Genomic DNA, 14312 nt, shown 5'->3' on the forward strand with positions numbered 1-14312 from the left:
ATTAAATTAAAACGAAGAGTTTGTACAGATTTTTCGTCCTCATACCCATATATTGTATAAATTGTTTGAATAGAAAGTGTGTGTCTGCATTTGGTTGTTACCCATATCAAATAATTTCAAGTTAACGAAGAAAAAATCGATTTTCAATTTTGTTCCTTAATCTACGAATTAGTCGTCATTGAATCTTTGTGAGTAAAATAATTTCAATGTACATGTATATTCTACTACTTGTTAACAATGCCGAGTGTTACGAAGTTCATTATTTTCTTGTACTTTGGACATTCATTGACACATATTGAATATAATAACCGGTCGATATAATTAGAATCGAAATGTCTTTTTTTCTTTCGTAATCGTTCAGTGAAGTCCACAGAAATAAACGTACATACATTTATTTTGAGCCTATAGAAATAAATTTGAATTAATATCCTTCAAAGGACTGTTCCTTCAACGACTCGTGAGTTTTTTCTGCTCGACTTTCATACGATGTTTTGCAGTGTTAAAAAATGTTCGAAATTGGGTCGAGGGCCGTTTTCATTCAACCTCATCAAGCAATCAAGAGATTGAGACGTTTTTGTCATTTCTGTGGACAAGCTTTTCAATACTCTCTACAAAGAGATTTGGCGCCAACGAACAGACCTTGAAACTTTTGGAAATTCCGTAGACAAAGCAGTAACGGTGAATCAAAACAGTTTTCTTTCACCTTTCTGTCAACTGGTTGAACTAGATCATATGAAACGACAAATTCACGCACAACACCATCACTCTTGAAGTTTTTCCCATACCCACGACTCATTCTCCGATGGATTTCTGCAGCGCCATGGCCTTTAACCTGTAAAAAACGAATCACACTTGGCGGGAGCATCGATAATGGCGGACATGTTTAAGTAGTTGTAGCACAACGCCGACTGACAGTGTAGTGCGAGATCTTCGCAGTCGCCTGCAGCGCATCCCAACGTAGCGTCTGCACAAAGCAATCGGAGGTTGAAAAAATTTCTTCTCGCGATAGGAACGCTCCCTCCAAAGAGGAAAATTATAATTGTATACAAATCATTTTTAAGGGATTGTAGTAATGCTCGATCTGTATATTGGACTACTGGAAAAACTAGAAGAAGCCGAAGAAATTGTCGCAGAGCCCCATTGAGTTGTTTAAAGAGACCCTCTAATTCAACTCAGTGATGATCAATTTAAGAAAACGTTTCGACTAACCAAAGAAACTTTCAGATATGTTTTGACACAATAAATATATATTTTGTTTATGGGGGGGGAAACCTGGGGAAGTAGTCCCTAGTTGCGGATTCACCTGGTGGTGTTGCGTTCCCTTCTGGGTAATCCTGAAGGGTTACTCCGCCCCAATAAGGCGCCTACCAGCTAAAACCCTTCCACCTGGTCCTCATCTTCTTATTTTATAAATCCTTGCGGGACAACATAGTTTGGATTATGTTGTCCGAATCAATCATCAATCCATTCAAAAGTTCAACGAGTCTTATCCTTACATCCCTTACATCCTCATGCAGTTCTGGTTCTCCCTTTTGCCTCAAGATACGCTCAAAAACTCCCGTGGTATATAAGGAACAGAGTAATTGATCCTCCTCAATCCACACTCTTACATCTCCAATCAGTCTTTTCGTCCATTGGGCTTTCTCTGTTTCACTATACCATAATCTCTGCCATTTATTCATTGTTTTCGTAATTCGTGGAGGTGTCCTTCCCCGCTCAAGTTTCCAAACTGCATAAAAGAGACATCTTTTATATGATAGAGTAAAGAGTTGGCATAGAGGAGTTGTCAGCTCAGCTGCGCTTGGTGGTAGTCCAACTGGACCAGTGGCATTATTGATGTCCAAGTTTTGTCCCATATCGGTTTATAAATTCTATTTGATGAACCAACTCTAGGCAGAGAATCCGGAGTTGAATTTGAAGGAAAAATATGGATGATCGCTTCTATTGCATACCAGAAAGACCTTGATCCATTTGGGCAATTGAGAAGTTTCTATCTATGGTCTGCAAGACAAGTTTATACAATTTTAAGTACTAGAATTTCAGCGTCATTTTGTTGTTGACTGCTCTATGTGTTTTGAAACCAAATTTTTTTTGTTCAAACTATTTTTTTCAACTACTCTACCAGGTGATTCAAATTTAATATACATCAGTTCTTAATCAATGTCCAATATCTTGTTTTAAATGTAATTAAAATGTCGAGTACGAGGAGCAAAGAAAGTTCTGATCGTTTTCATTATATTTTTGGACAATTAATATTTTCTAAGGATTTTTTGAGTGAATCATTAGTGCGAAGCGTTTCCGTTCTTCCAATGGAAAATTGGACTGTATCAGAAGCTTTCCATTTTATGCATCAACACTGTATATGCATACCTAGATATTAATAATAATTATTGTGAAATTGTACTTTGTTGATTTAAAATCGGGAAGGACGAACATAAAAAAACCATTAACGATTTTGCTTTATAATGAAACTCGATTCATTAGCTCAGTTTTTAAGTGCATTATTAATAGTTTCACGAAGAAAAACGTTCGTTACTACAAGTTTTTTACAACTAGTAAGTTTGTTGTTTTTCATATTATGTGTCGATGTTTTTATTTAGCGATTATTGAGTTTTACAAGGTAAAAATTATACGCATTGTTATTTAACTTCCACAACGTATTTTCATATAAAGTTATTGATCTTCTGATATTGTTAATGGATTGAAGCGGATTATCTAGGAGCCTTGAAAACCGGGAGAAAGACGGGGGGTTCGCAGAGCCGGTAAAACCCGGGGATTCCACGAGAATTTTCAGTATATGATATTGACATCAATTCTGGGAGAATTGAAGAAGCCGAAATGTGCTGTGTGCAAGATGGATGCCGCGTTTGTCGCAATGGAACAAAAACAGCGTCGTGAATTTCCATCGAGTGTTTGGCAATGTTTCATGATCATGGATGAAACGTGAGTCCATCATTTCACACCCCAACAAGTCCAAAATTAAGAGGAAAGGGAAAAAACTTAAAAACAAGGATCCACTTGGAGATGGTTTCACTCAAGCTAAAACTTAGAACCAAAGATTACAAAAACCTGCCTCAATTCATCGCTGACAGTAAATCTAAGGCTGCATACTGATAAACCTTATTGAGTAGCTTTAGTATCAGATAATATTAAGATGCTGACATCTCCGATCCTGTCAAAATGGAGATATTCAACTGCTATCAGGAACTGAACTTGCAAGGAGTTACAGATTCAACTATACGAAAATAAACAATCCAGAGGATTGCGAAGGGATGTAGGTATCGGGTGATTCGTATAACGAGCGAGGTTTTCATTGTTTCATTGACCAAAAGCTCTTGCCTCAACTCTCTGAAGGGGGATGAAAGGAAGAAAGAATATCCTTGATCGTCCGTTGATGCTGGTCGATTGATTATTTTCTTTTTATCCACATTTTCTCAGAATCGATCCAAGTATCGCTAATAGTCACGATTAGAATTATATTATCGTCGTTTTACCAGTTTTTTTAACGTTTTATTTTGTTGCAGAATTGGTGATATCTGGTCTAGTTGATGGTGAGTATCTGATCTTATTTGCGTCATAACTTTTAATTGGAATAAAGTAGCGATTTGTTCCGTCGAGAATTTTCGATGTAACTTAGTCATCAGTCCCGCAAACTCTAATCCAAATCTTTATCTTCCAACGGCGTCCATTTTTGACCAAACCAATTATTTATCTACTTCTATCAACATTTATTTTTAATGAGATTGTTTCATGGGACATAGATGTTTCCAATAAAACAATCTATTCACGATACTAAATAGTTCAGATACTGAATCGTCCTCATTAAAGTCGAATTACTTTTTAGACCAAATAATTACCGGAAACGTCTTGTTAGATATTTGTTTTTGTAGTTAACGTCATGTTGACTCAGATTTTTTTTAGGAATACCATGTTTCCTATGTAGTTAATTAATGACATGTACAACGTACTTTCCTTGAAATATGATCGATTCTAAAATTTGTTAACTAGCCTTTCAACTTATCTTAGAATAAAAATTATATTCACATCTAATGGTGGGTCCACACGATACAGACTTTTGTTCGTACAGACTATGAAGTCGCAGTGAAAAATTTCACCCAAACATTTGGATAGAAAGTCTGCACATTTAAATTTCTTAGCTACGATAAATACGCAGACTTATGGATTCCATAGAATTTTATGGAAGTCTGTATCGTGTGGATAAAGAAAGAATTTTTGAAAATATTTCGTGTACATTATTATCATCATTTTTTTTGCTGTTGAATACGGAAGAACCGATTGTGGTTACTAGAAATTGCTGGTAGTATGAACAGGTGTGTTTATACCTGTTATCCTGGTGCCAATAAGGTCGAACACGAAGAGACGTAGACACATATTGAGTGAGCCGTCTCATCGACTATATAAAAATTAGCACAACATGGAAAGATTCCTTGAACTGAATTTCCCAAATCAAAATTTCGCTTCCAACCATTGAAAGATCTTTCAACACCCTGCCTCGAGTAAAAACCTGGTTGCGTTCAACCATGTCTGAAGAAAGGCTTTCAGGTCTCTGTACGAGGATGGTTCTAGCCATTATGGGAAAAACTTTGACCGCCGAACCATTTTTTCAAATCTGGGAAGAGAAAATAATCCGAGGGGGCTAAATTTGATGAATAGGATGCTTGAGGTAGCAATTCAAACTTTAATTAATCAATTTTGGTCATTGCAATAACGGATGTTGGAACTGGTGCATTGTCTTGATGGAACAACAATTCCTTCGTAGCAAAATGCAGTAGTTTCTAAAAGAAAACACAAAAATGTTGGATAAAATCGTCAATCTTTCTCAAAATAACCATTAACTGTCGAAATCTTTTACCGCCGAACCATTTTTTCAAATCTGGGAAGAGAAAATAATCCGAGGGGGCTAAATTTGATGAATAGGATGCTCGAGGTAGCAATTCAAACTTTAATTAATCAATTTTGGTCATTGCAATAACGGATGTTGGAACTGGTGCATTGTCTTGATGGAACAACAATTCCTTCGTAGCAAAATGCAGTAGTTTCTAAAAGAAAACACAAAAATGTTGGAAAAAAATCGTCAATCTTTCTCAAAATAACCATTAACTGTCGAAATCTTTTACCGCCGAACCATTTTTTCAAATCTGGGAAGAGAAAATAATCCGAGGGGGCTAAATTTGATGAATAGGATGCTTGAGGTAGCAATTCAAACTTTAATTAATCAATTTTGGTCATTGCAATAACGGATGTTGGAACTGGTGCATTGTCTTGATGGAACAACAATTCCTTCATAGCAAAATGCGGTAGTTTCTAAAAGAAAACACAAAAATGTTGGATAAAATCGTCAATCTTTCTCAAAATAACCATTAACTGTCGAAATCTTTTACCGCCGAACCATTTTTTCAAATCTGGGAAGAGAAAATAATCCGAGGGGGCTAAATTTGATGAATAGGATGCTTGAGGTAGCAATTCAAACTTTAATTAATCAATTTTGGTCATTGCAATAACGGATGTTGGAACTGGTGCATTGTCTTGATGGAACAACAATTCCTTCGTAGCAAAATGCAATAGTTTCTAAAAGAAAACACAAAAATGTTGGATAAAATCGTCAATCTTTCTCAAAATAACCATTAACTGTCGAAATCTTTTACCGCCGAACCATTTTTTCAAATCTGGGAAGAGAAAATAATCCGAGGGGGCTAAATTTGATGAATAGGATGCTTGAGGTAGCAATTCAAACTTTAATTAATCAATTTTGGTCATTGCAATAACGGATGTTGGAACTGGTGCATTGTCTTGATGGAACAACAATTCCTTCGTAGCAAAATGCAGTAGTTTCTAAAAGAAAACACAAAAATGTTGGATAAAATCGTCAATCTTTCTCAAAATAACCATTAACTGTCGAAATCTTTTACCGCCGAACCATTTTTTCAAATCTGGGAAGAGAAAATAATCCGAGGGGGCTAAATTTGATGAATAGGATGCTTGAGGTAGCAATTCAAACTTTAATTAATCAATTTTGGTCATTGCAATAACGGATGTTGGAACTGGTGCATTGTCTTGATGGAACAACAATTCCTTCGTAGCAAAATGCAGTAGTTTCTAAAAGAAAACACAAAAATGTTGGATAAAATCGTCAATCTTTCTCAAAATAACCATTAACTGTCGAAATCTTTTACCGCCGAACCATTTTTTCAAATCTGGGAAGAGAAAATAATCCGAGGGGGCTAAATTTGATGAATAGGATGCTTGAGGTAGCAATTCAAACTTTAATTAATCAATTTTGGTCATTGCAATAACGGATGTTGGAACTGGTGCATTGTCTTGATGGAACAACAATTCCTTCGTAGCAAAATGCAGTAGTTTCTAAAAGAAAACACAAAAATGTTGGATAAAATCGTCAATCTTTCTCAAAATAACCATTAACTGTCGAAATCTTTTACCGCCGAACCATTTTTTCAAATCTGGGAAGAGAAAATAATCCGAGGGGGCTAAATTTGATGAATAGGATGCTTGAGGTAGCAATTCAAACTTTAATTAATCAATTTTGGTCATTGCAATAACGGATGTTGGAACTGGTGCATTGTCTTGATGGAACAACAATTCCTTCGTAGCAAAATGCAGTAGTTTCTAAAAGAAAACACAAAAATGTTGGATAAAATCGTCAATCTTTCTCAAAATAACCATTAACTGTCGAAATCTTTTACCGCCGAACCATTTTTTCAAATCTGGGAAGAGAAAATAATCCGAGGGGGCTAAATTTGATGAATAGGATGCTTGAGGTAGCAATTCAAACTTTAATTAATCAATTTTGGTCATTGCAATAACGGATGTTGGAACTGGTGCATTGTCTTGATGGAACAACAATTCCTTCGTAGCAAAATGCAATAGTTTCTAAAAGAAAACACAAAAATGTTGGATAAAATCGTCAATCTTTCTCAAAATAACCATTAACTGTCGAAATCTTTTACCGCCGAACCATTTTTTCAAATCTGGGAAGAGAAAATAATCCGAGGGGGCTAAATTTGATGAATAGGATGCTTGAGGTAGCAATTCAAACTTTAATTAATCAATTTTGGTCATTGCAATAACGGATGTTGGAACTGGTGCATTGTCTTGATGGAACAACAATTCCTTCGTAGCAAAATGCAGTAGTTTCTAAAAGAAAACACAAAAATGTTGGATAAAATCGTCAATCTTTCTCAAAATAACCATTAACTGTCGAAATCTTTTACCGCCGAACCATTTTTTCAAATCTGGGAAGAGAAAATAATCCGAGGGGGCTAAATTTGATGAATAGGATGCTTGAGGTAGCAATTCAAACTTTAATTAATCAATTTTGGTCATTGCAATAACGGATGTTGGAACTGGTGCATTGTCTTGATGGAACAACAATTCCTTCGTAGCAAAATGCAGTAGTTTCTAAAAGAAAACACAAAAATGTTGGATAAAATCGTCAATCTTTCTCAAAATAACCATTAACTGTCGAAATCTTTTACCGCCGAACCATTTTTTCAAATCTGGGAAGAGAAAATAATCCGAGGGGGCTAAATTTGATGAATAGGATGCTTGAGGTAGCAATTCAAACTTTAATTAATCAATTTTGGTCATTGCAATAACGGATGTTGGAACTGGTGCATTGTCTTGATGGAACAACAATTCCTTCGTAGCAAAATGCAGTAGTTTCTAAAAGAAAACACAAAAATGTTGGATAAAATCGTCAATCTTTCTCAAAATAACCATTAACTGTCGAAATCTTTTACCGCCGAACCATTTTTTCAAATCTGGGAAGAGAAAATAATCCGAGGGGGCTAAATTTGATGAATAGGATGCTTGAGGTAGCAATTCAAACTTTAATTAATCAATTTTGGTCATTGCAATAACGGATGTTGGAACTGGTGCATTGTCTTGATGGAACAACAATTCCTTCGTAGCAAAATGCAGTAGTTTCTAAAAGAAAACACAAAAATGTTGGATAAAATCGTCAATCTTTCTCAAAATAACCATTAACTGTCGAAATCTTTTACCGCCGAACCATTTTTTCAAATCTGGGAAGAGAAAATAATCCGAGGGGGCTAAATTTGATGAATAGGATGCTTGAGGTAGCAATTCAAACTTTGATTAATCAATTTTGGTCATTGCAATAACGGATGTTGGAACTGGTGCATTGTCTTGATGAAGCAACAATTCCTTCGTAGCAAAATGCAGTAGTTTCTAAAAGAAAACACAAAAATGTTGGATAAAATCGTCAATCTTTCTCAAAATAACCATTAACTGTCGAAATCTTTTACCGCCGAACCATTTTTTCAAATCTGGGAAGAGAAAATAATCCGAGGGGGCTAAATTTGATGAATAGGATGCTCGAGGTAGCAATTCAAACTTTAATTAATCAATTTTGGTCATTGCAATAACGGATGTTGGAACTGGTGCATTGTCTTGATGGAACAACAATTCCTTCGTAGCAAAATGCAGTAGTTTCTAAAAGAAAACACAAAAATGTTGGATAAAATCGTCAATCTTTCTCAAAATAACCATTAACTGTCGAAATCTTTTACCGCCGAACCATTTTTTCAAATCTGGGAAGAGAAAATAATCCGAGGGGGCTAAATTTGATGAATAGGATGCTCGAGGTAGCAATTCAAACTTTAATTAATCAATTTTGGTCATTGCAATAACGGATGTTGGAACTGGTGCATTGTCTTGATGGAACAACAATTCCTTCGTAGCAAAATGCAGTAGTTTCTAAAAGAAAACACAAAAATGTTGGAAAAAAATCGTCAATCTTTCTCAAAATAACCATTAACTGTCGAAATCTTTTACCGCCGAACCATTTTTTCAAATCTGGGAAGAGAAAATAATCCGAGGGGGCTAAATTTGATGAATAGGATGCTTGAGGTAGCAATTCAAACTTTAATTAATCAATTTTGGTCATTGCAATAACGGATGTTGGAACTGGTGCATTGTCTTGATGGAACAACAATTCCTTCATAGCAAAATGCGGTAGTTTCTAAAAGAAAACACAAAAATGTTGGATAAAATCGTCAATCTTTCTCAAAATAACCATTAACTGTCGAAATCTTTTACCGCCGAACCATTTTTTCAAATCTGGGAAGAGAAAATAATCCGAGGGGGCTAAATTTGATGAATAGGATGCTTGAGGTAGCAATTCAAACTTTAATTAATCAATTTTGGTCATTGCAATAACGGATGTTGGAACTGGTGCATTGTCTTGATGGAACAACAATTCCTTCGTAGCAAAATGCAGTAGTTTCTAAAAGAAAACACAAAAATGTTGGATAAAATCGTCAATCTTTCTCAAAATAACCATTAACTGTCGAAATCTTTTACCGCCGAACCATTTTTTCAAATCTGGGAAGAGAAAATAATCCGAGGGGGCTAAATTTGACGAATAGGATGCTTAAGGTTGTAATTTAAGCTGGTGCATTGTCTTGATAAAACAACACTTTCTTCTTAGCCTAATGCGGCCGTTTTTTTGTCAATTTCTTCGCTCAAACTTTGCAATAAATTCGAATAATACTCGCCGTTGGAAGTTTTTCATTTTTCAAGAAAATTATTCCAAATAACAGTCGCCATGACTTTGTCAGCACGTGGAACGATCTTCGGATTCTTCGGAGCCGGTTCCCCCTTCCTTCAATCCATTATTTTATTGTGACAGGTTCAATCTATGTGAGGCAAACCTTGGACTACTTGCACCAGGTCCTTTAGAAACTCCAGTTTTGTTTGTGGTAGAAGTTTAATCATTTACAACTTCCTCTCCAAATCCTGATCGCTCTTAAATATGAAACGATATAATCTGAGGGGATATTGGTCACCAGGAAATTATGGGTAATCTTCGGCTTCAACGCAAATCACGTTTTTTTTTTCTCGTATCAACATTCTGATACCATTAGACACAAAATTTCAATTATTTATACGTCACGAACTCCCCGATATATTATATGCCAACTATTACCGAAATAAAATTATTTTTACTGGGTGTTTGGGTTTCTATGTCATTGAGTATATTATAAAAACACGAACTGTTTCCGGGATGTGTTAAAAATACATTAAAAACGCCGTAAGAAAACATAATTATTTGGAATAACTTTCTTGCCGAAGATAAAAAATTAATTGCCTACTTCTGCCTAATTGATCAATTGGTCATAGCCATATGTATCCAAGTTATAACTGTCTAGTCAAACTATAATATTTTACCTTTGTGAGTTGAAAATATAATTCGGCAAGTGATGGCTTGAGGTAGGTGTTACTCAATGAGATAAATATTCAAACACTACATTTGTACATCTGCGATGGTGGTCCTAGAAGTACATCTTCGACCACCGAACCATTTTTTCAAGTTTGGGAACAGAAAATAATCCGAGAGGACTTAATCTGACGAATGTCTTGATGAAACAACACTTTCTTAGCTACCTTAGCCAAACGAGACCGTTTTGTCTTGATTTCTTCGCTCAAATATTGCAATAAGTTCGCATAACACTAGCCGTTGATAGTTTTTCAAGTTTTTTCAAGTTTGTCGATGAAAATTAACCCACGCGGATCTTAAAAAACCGACGCCATGTCCTTTCCTGCAGTTGGAACGGTCTTTGCCTTCTTTGGAGACGGTTCTTCCTTTTTAATCCATTGTTTTGATTGTTCTTTTGTTCTTGGTATGAAGTCACGTATGAAACATTACCAAACACTCGATGGAAACATCTTCAAGACGCCATTTTTTGGAAAGTCTTCTGAGTCTACTAGCTCGCCCACTGTCTGTCGATGATCATTGAGTACCGCTTTGTGGGTTTTCTTCTGCATTTATGGAGTCGTCCTCTATCGGAATGGACTTATTTAATTGTAAATATTTTTTTATCGATGTCAAAGCAACCCTCGTAGAACAAAAATAAGGCAACATCATCAATAAAACTTACTATCAGTGGCTATTATTCTTACTAGGTGCGAAACCATATGGCAAAATGATATTTTTAATGAACTACTACTTGTATAAGCAACATGCCGCACACAATTTTTTACTGTTTACGGCGTAAACATAAGTACATTCCTTTTGCATTAGCGTATAAATCTAAAATTAGTTATAATGGTAATTTAAAGCTGGAAAAATTACATTCAGTGTCGGTTTAATAGTAAAAATCAAAATTATTTTACTCGTTTATGAAGAGTTAGAATGAAAGAAATATTTTAATATGTTTTTTAACATAACAAAAGAAAAGATGATTATTCTTGCGACATAGCAGGAGGAACGAAGAAAATTAAAGCCCAATATGGCATATGAAAACTCGACAGAGAACAGTATAAGGCTTAATCAACTATTTTTTAAATCCCCTTGTAAAGAACCGCGTTCAATTCTTATAACTGTGTTAATATAATTACTATACAACTTTGATAACTGTAACCACCTGAGCCGTTTGCAGATGAATCCCTTGGCTATTGATTTCTTTAATTCAGTTTGAAACTTTTTGTTAAACGATAATAAAATTCAACAAAACGCCACAATCTTATATATTAAAAAAATTGATGATTTCCATTCCGAGTCCGTTCAGGCGTTCTACCCAACCGATTTGCTTAATTTTTTTTTTTTTCAATGAAAGGTATTGATGCACAGATCAGCCATCAACCATCGGATTTTATCTAATTTTCACCATTCTCAAGTTACACTCAAATGCGATTTCCCCCTCTACATTACTTATGGGAGTTTTTCACATACACACGTTCTATCCTCAATATCTCAGGTTCTATTCAAGATAGAGACTTCGTTTTGGTTTAAGAACACTCGCTGAAACACCTTCTTTCTTTTGAGTTTTTGAACACTCAAATCGGTTGAGTTGGAGAGGAGCTAGGCGCGGACATTCAATGTGGAGTTATGGATTTTTGTAGGTTTTTGGCAATATCTCTACATTCAAAGATCTATATCTCAGGTTTTAATATAGCTACAGAGGTCGTTTTGGTTTAAGAACACTCGCTGAAACACCTTTCTTTTGAGTTTTTGTACACTTAAATCGGTTGAGTTGGAGAGGAGCTAGGCGCGGACATTCAATGTGGAGTTATGGATTTTTGTAGGTTTTTGGCAATTTCTCTACATTCAAAGATCTATATCTCAGGTTCTAATATAGCTACAGAGTTCGTTTTGGTTTAAGAACACTCGCTGAAATATCTTCTTTCTTTTGAGTTTTTGAACACTTAAATCGGTTGAGTTGGAGAGGAGCTAGGCGCGGACATTCAATGTGGAGTTATGGATTTTTGGCAATTTTTCTACATTCAAAGATCTATATCTCAGGTTCTAATATAGCTACAGAGTTCGTTTTGATTTAAAACCACTCGCTGAAACACCTTCTTTCTTTTGAGTTTTTGAACACTCAAATCGGTTGAGTTGGAGAGGAGCTAGGCGCGGACATTCAATGTGGAGTTATGGATTTTTGTAGGTTTTTGGCAATTTTTCTACATTCAAAGATCTATATCTCAGGTTCTAATATAGCTACAGAGTTCGTTTTGATTTAAAAACACTCGCTGAAATACCTTCTTTCTTTTGAGTTCTTAAACACTCGAATCGGTTGAGTTGGAGAGGAGCTAGGCGCGGACATTCAATGTGGAGTTATGGATTTTTGTAGGTTTTTGGCAATTTTTCTACATTCAAAGATCTATATCTCAGGTTCTAATATAGCTACAGAGTTCGTTTTGATTTAAAACCACTCGCTAAAACACTTTCTTTCTTTTGAGTTTTTGAACACTCAAATCGGTTGAGTTGGAGAGGAGCTAGGCGCGGACATTCAATGTGGAGTTATGGATTTTTGGCAATTTTTCTACATTCAAAGATCTATATCTCAGGTTCTAATATAGCTACAGAGTTCGTTTTGATTTAAAAACACTCGCTGAAATACCTTCTTTCTTTTGAGTTTTTGAACACTTGAATCGGTTGAATTGGAGAGGAGCTAGGCGCGGACATTCAATGTGGAGTTATGGATTTTTGGCAATTTTTCTACATTCAAAGATCTATATCTCAGGTTCTAATATAGCTACAGAGTTCGTTTTGATTTAAAAACACTCGCTGAAATACCTTCTTTCTTTTGAGTTTTTGAACACTTGAATCGGTTGAATTGGAGAGGAGCTAGGCGCGGACATTCAATGTGGAGTTATGGATTTTTGGCAATTTTTCTACATTCAAAGATCTATATCTCAGGTTCTAATATAGCTACAGAGTTCGTTTTGATTTAAAAACACTCGCTGAAATACCTTCTTTCTTTTGAGTTCTTAAACACTCGAATCGGTTGAGTTGGAGAGGAGCTAGGCGCGGACATTCAATGTGGAGTTATGGATTTTTGTAGGTTTTTGGCAATTTTTCTACATTCAAAGATCTATATCTCAGGTTCTAATATAGCTACAGAGTTCGTTTTGATTTAAAACCACTCGCTAAAACACTTTCTTTCTTTTGAGTTTTTGAACACTCAAATCGGTTGAGTTGGAGAGGAGCTAGGCGCGGACATTCAATGTGGAGTTATGGATTTTTGGCAATTTTTCTACATTCAAAGATCTATATCTCAGGTTCTAATATAGCTACAGAGTTCGTTTTGATTTAAAAACACTCGCTGAAATACCTTCTTTCTTTTGAGTTTTTGAACACTTGAATCGGTTGAATTGGAGAGGAGCTAGGCGCGGACATTCAATGTGGAGTTATGGATTTTTGGCAATTTTTCTACATTCAAAGATCTATATCTCAGGTTCTGATATAGATAGAGAGTTCGTTTTAGTTTAAGAACACTCGCTGAAACACCCTTCTTTCTTTTGAGTTTGAACACTTAAATCGGTTGAGTTGGAGAGGAGCTAGGCGCGGACATTCAATATGGAGTTATGGATTTTTGTAGGTTTTTGACAATTTTTCTACATTCAAAGATCTATATCTCATGTTCTAATATAGCTACAGAGTTCGTTTTGATTTAAAAACACTCGCTGAAATACCTTCTTTCTTTTGAGTTCTTAAACACTCAAATCGGTTGAGTTGGAGAGGAGCTAGGCGCGGACATTCAATGTGGAGTTATGGATTTTTTTTAGGTTTTTGGCAATTTTTCTACATTCAAAGATCTATATCTCAAGTTCTAATACAGTTACAAGGTTCGTTTTGATTTAAAAACACTCGTTAAAACACCTTCTTTCTTTTGAGTTCTTAAACACTCAAATCGGTTGAGTTGGAGAGGAGCTAGGCGCGGACATTCAATGTGGAGTTATGGATTTTTTTTAGGTTTTTGGCAATTTTTCTACATTCAAAGATCTATATCTCAAGTTCTAATACA

The 14312-nt window shown here is 35.5% G+C and overlaps 1 long non-coding RNA gene across 1 annotated transcript in view; it reads left to right on the forward strand.

The window, feature by feature from the left end:
• The window catches only part of LOC130443430 (uncharacterized), a 91978-nt gene that overhangs the window by 25591 nt on the left and 52075 nt on the right, over positions 1-14312 (forward strand). The window contains exon 2 of the long non-coding RNA XR_008909842.1: positions 3525-3551. This is a non-coding gene — a long non-coding RNA (uncharacterized LOC130443430). The remainder of the gene's footprint in view (positions 1-3524; positions 3552-14312) is intronic.

The sequence above is a fragment of the Diorhabda sublineata genome, chromosome 4, assembly GCF_026230105.1.
Source record: "Diorhabda sublineata isolate icDioSubl1.1 chromosome 4, icDioSubl1.1, whole genome shotgun sequence".
NCBI classification, from domain to species: domain Eukaryota; kingdom Metazoa; phylum Arthropoda; class Insecta; order Coleoptera; family Chrysomelidae; genus Diorhabda; species Diorhabda sublineata.